This window comes from Selaginella moellendorffii, unplaced genomic scaffold (genome assembly GCF_000143415.4).
Source record: "Selaginella moellendorffii unplaced genomic scaffold, v1.0 SELMOscaffold_96, whole genome shotgun sequence".
In the NCBI taxonomy this organism is placed as follows: Eukaryota; Viridiplantae; Streptophyta; class Lycopodiopsida; order Selaginellales; family Selaginellaceae; genus Selaginella; species Selaginella moellendorffii.
This window is the reverse complement of record NW_003314357.1, coordinates 193,235-197,494: the sequence shown is the minus strand read 5'-3', so window position 1 is coordinate 197,494 and position 4,260 is coordinate 193,235. Positions and strand designations below refer to the sequence as shown.

The following is a 4,260-nucleotide window of genomic DNA, read 5'->3' as shown; positions in this document are numbered from 1 at the left end:
CAGTGGAGCCAGTTTGGCTAGGAAAGGCCAATTTGGCGCAGGAAAGTTATACCCAAGTGTTAGGTGATGGGATAACCACTGGGAGGTCTAAGGCTAGAGTGAATACAAACTATCAAGCAGGGTAGCTTGGTGAAGTGGTTCCCCTGGGAGATCGAATGGTCGATGCTCCCAGTCCAAGTGTGGGTGCACCCAAAGGCGGAAAGTGGAGAGAGTACCCACGAGGCTCGCATAAGGCGACGGTGTTCCGAAATGTTGTCCCAAAGTCCTAGATTGTAGAATGGAAGCGGAGCAATCCTCTAGTATGGTGACCAAGGATACGGTCATGTGGTGAGAAAGTCCTAGAGGACAGTAGGACTTAGTGGTCGGGCTTGCAAGCCTTGTCCCAGTGGCAGAGTAGGCAAACTCGGCCATGGGCAGAAAAGGGACTTGGTGGGGACTGTAAAAGGGATATTGGGGAAGGTGGTTCCTCTTGTCTGCAGGCATCTTAAGGATGCTAAGGAGTGGATCTTGGATAGTCACTCTTAGACGGATGGCCCAGTCGTGGAGAGACGGGATTGCGATGCAAGTGGTGTTGGACCACTGGTGGTACCAAGGTGAATGGGCATGACCTTAGTGTAACGGGCTGGTATGTCGATGGTACCTTGGGGTGTCGGTCTTGGGATTGGACACATTCTTCTCAACAAACTTTGCCATAACAAAGTTGCCATTGTTTCCACTATCTAATAAAATCCACATTGGATTGCCACAAAACATGCCCTCCAGCATTAAAGCTAATGTATGAGTGTCTTCGAGCTCCTTCTTATTCCACACACAGTTAAGTTGATGAGCAATGATCTAAAGCCTCTTTCTCCAACCAAAATGGTCATCCCCATCATCCTTATATTACAAAGTTTGCAATTTTTTAGTATTTAACTTACTGTCAGTAGAAGATACAAAGAACTTTTGCTTCTTTGACCCCTTTGCATCCAAAGTAGCCACCATAGACTTCAGCTTGTGATGTTTGTTCCCATCCTTGTATTTATGGCAATCATCGTAACGATTCTCGATAAAAGGACTCCTCAAACACTTATGAGACTTGTATTTGTTATTGTCAAGTTAACGAGCCATATCAAAGAGCTCTTTCAAACTCTTTGTAAGCTGATAATGATGCAAGTGTTGTTGTATGCTCTCACTATGAAGGCCATCAATAAAGTAGGATTGTTTTGATTTGGATCTTTCATGGGAACATAACTAATCAAACCAGTAAGCTTCTCAATATAGTCCCTAAACATCATTTTCCTTTGCTAGAAATGTTGAAATTTTATATAAGCATTCTCCACGTTATAGTGAGGAGAAAAACCTAAATAAAAAGTAACCTCAAACTCATCCATGGTAGATATTGATGGTTTCTTATCCATAATATGAAACTCCTCAAACCAATTCCACCATTGAAAACCCATATCACACAAAGCCATTGAAATAGCCATTAAAGCCTCTACATCTAGAGTTCCTTTAGTAGCCAAGAACTTATTCACATTGGCTAGCCAAACTAGACACTCATCCATACCACCATTATAAAAAAAAGTTGAAATCTTGAGTTGATTTACTAAAAAAAGGTTATTTTGAGTGCTATCACATCCAGCTTCAAGTGCCTCAACATACTTATGCATAATATCTATCATGCTATGCATCTTGTCTTGCATCTTTTGTTGATTTTTATTAAGGGCTTGCCACTTAAACCTCCATTGCTTCATTGGCACCATCATTAACACTACCATTGACAATAAAATTCGAGTGTTCAACTTGGTCAACCATTGGAACCAACTTTTCTGATACTAATGTTCACCAAAAAGACAAAAATTTAGTCTTTCTAAACTATATTACACCTCCCTAACATGCTTTATATACCCTTAAGTCTCCTTTTGACCGACGTTGACCACGTGGTCAAAGCTGGTGCCTAATAGTGAAACTCACATTTGGGAAGATCATGGAGGTGGACAGCAAGAGCACTTTGCTGTACGTCCTCATGGCTACCATCTATGGACGAGAGCAGAACCTCAAGATCTAAAGTTTCCTAAAGTTTTGGTGATTGATCGCGAGAGAAGTTCTAAAGATAAAGTAAAGAACTATGTACAACAAGACAATGAATGGGCCACACAATCTTATTGTCACAGTGTCTTCCGTACAAGACAGAGAGAACATTCTTGTTCTTGTACTTGGAAGAACAAGTTCTATATAACTTGTGCATGTCTTCCGTACAGGATGAGAATGGAAGATGGCTGAGAGTGGGAGTAGATCTTCACCTATTAAAGAAGAGAAAGAAACTTCTCTTCGTGTGTGTGTGTGTGTGTGTGTGTTTAAACTCCCACTCTTTCACTGGAATCCCATGCATCGTCAACTTGCCGTAAGAACACCGTTGACAAATTGTCACCTCGGGCGTTTGTCAAGCAGAATATACCCCGGACAAGGATATCCCCAGAATATTCACTACGTGTGACTCTACAACGTTACTATAGGAATTCGCGTGCTGGTTGTGGTTGATGATCCATTGTGCTTGCTCCTCCTCAAGAAGATGCTCCTACAGTGTAAATGTCACGGCAATGTTTTGGGCGAGAACTGGAGAATTGATATCCTTTGTCTGCCAGTGACTGCGTGTAGCAGGGCCGTGGAAGCGCTGCAGCTGCTTCTCTCTCTCTCTCTCTCTCTCTCTCTCTCTCTCTCTCGGGTTTTTTTTCCTTTCTACTACTTGGATGGCTAAAAGTGTTATCTTTGTTGTCTGGCAATGGAGAGACGAGCGTGGTGATGGAAGGGAAAGAAGAACGTCCTCAGCCGGAGCTCTGGACAGCATTGTTTTATCAAAACCGGAGAAGGAAGAGGTGAGTGACACGCACCGGTTGATACGAATGCACTGGCTTCTCGGAGTGCGACCCGGTGTGTTGTGTGAACTCCAGTTTCAAGCTTCCCACCACAGTGCTCAAATCCTGAAAAGAATTGGAAATAGACACTCAAAGCACGACGATCACCACTTACATCCAACTCGACTATAGACTGCCCGGGCACCTCGTTCTTGGTCTTGATTGTTCCAGCGTCATGCTTGTTGACATAAATCTATAAGACACAAGAAAATGGAAAAGGAAAAGTTAGAACCAACACAAGAAATACAATGGCTGTACCGGCAGATTATCTTCGACTGCCAGTTGACGCACTCCCGGCAGCTTGATCATAAGTCGATCGAAAGGAGGCGGAGGGGGGCCTCCAGTATGATCAAAGTGATAATGAGTAGCTACAGCACCGACCTTTAGCGAGAGAAAGAAGTTCTTTTAGAATAATCTCCCAAAATAAAATTCACTTACAAGTTTTATGTGTTCCGCATCTGCGAAGGCTTTGATTCCCTAGTGGAACTCCAATAAAAAAATATTTTTTCCACGCATGTAAGGACTTACTTTGACGTCCCATGCCGGATCGACCACCACAGCCTCGCGAGTTTTCGCATCGCCAACCAAATAGACGTAGTTTTGCATCTGAGCTCCAGCGTTGAAAATCTGAAGTAAACATCTCATTGTGGCGAGCTATACTTTGAGCAGCAAAAAATAAGCCTCACTCACCTGCGTTTCTATTATATTCCCGGGGTTTAGACAGAAATCTCTTCCCGCTAGAAGCTAGAAAAAAAGTGGTCTTGCATCAGTCAAAAGAAGTAAACTCCAACGAAAAATCATACCTGTCGAAAGTAGAAGTTCCCATTTACAGCTTCACGCGTGAGGCGGAGTTTCTACCGATGGTTTCATCTGCTGGAGACTGCAAGCTACACAGATAAAGATAAAACGAAAAACTCGACAGCAACAAGGAAAAGAGAGCGAGATCGTACCAGTTGAGCTGCTTGTGCATATGCTTTCTCCGCACGACCGTAATCCCGCATCGCAAAGTAAACTTCCCCGCATCGAAAGTGAGCCTACATGTAAAGAGGAAAGAAAAAAAAACTTTCATCACATTTTCTCCAAGGATTCAAAAAGCCGCTTACTTTGCTCCATTTGCTGTTTGCATGCACATCCAAGGGCTAGTTGGATTGCAGATGATCGCATTTAAAGTTATGATTGATCGTTTCAATACCTCGATCAGTTGCCCCAGCTTGAGGTGTGCAAACGAGCAGTTGCTATGCAAGGCCGCCAGATCATCCGCTCTCGCTGGATCCGCCACCGATCGCCTGCTTGTAGTGATCTAGAGCCTGGGCGAAATCGCCCGCCTTGCCTTTAGCCTCCTCCGTCTCCGTGACCTAAAAACTGT

The 4,260-nt window shown here is 43.7% G+C and overlaps 2 long non-coding RNA genes across 2 annotated transcripts; both read right to left on the bottom strand.

Moving 5' to 3' along the window:
• Positions 1-2,715: 2,715 nt before the first annotated feature.
• On the bottom strand, positions 2,716-3,088 carry LOC112342000. The gene is made up of 3 exons (XR_002990788.1): positions 3,010-3,088; positions 2,871-2,960; positions 2,716-2,816 (listed from the first exon to the last, which is right to left on the bottom strand). It is a non-coding gene; the product is annotated as an uncharacterized LOC112342000 (long non-coding RNA).
• Positions 3,089-3,162: 74 nt separating this feature from the next.
• LOC9650484 lies at positions 3,163-3,887 on the bottom strand. The gene is made up of 6 exons (XR_002990787.1): positions 3,845-3,887; positions 3,698-3,781; positions 3,585-3,638; positions 3,423-3,521; positions 3,333-3,371; positions 3,163-3,275 (listed from the first exon to the last, which is right to left on the bottom strand). It is a non-coding gene; the product is annotated as an uncharacterized LOC9650484 (long non-coding RNA).
• Between the last annotated feature and the right edge of the window lie 373 nt (positions 3,888-4,260).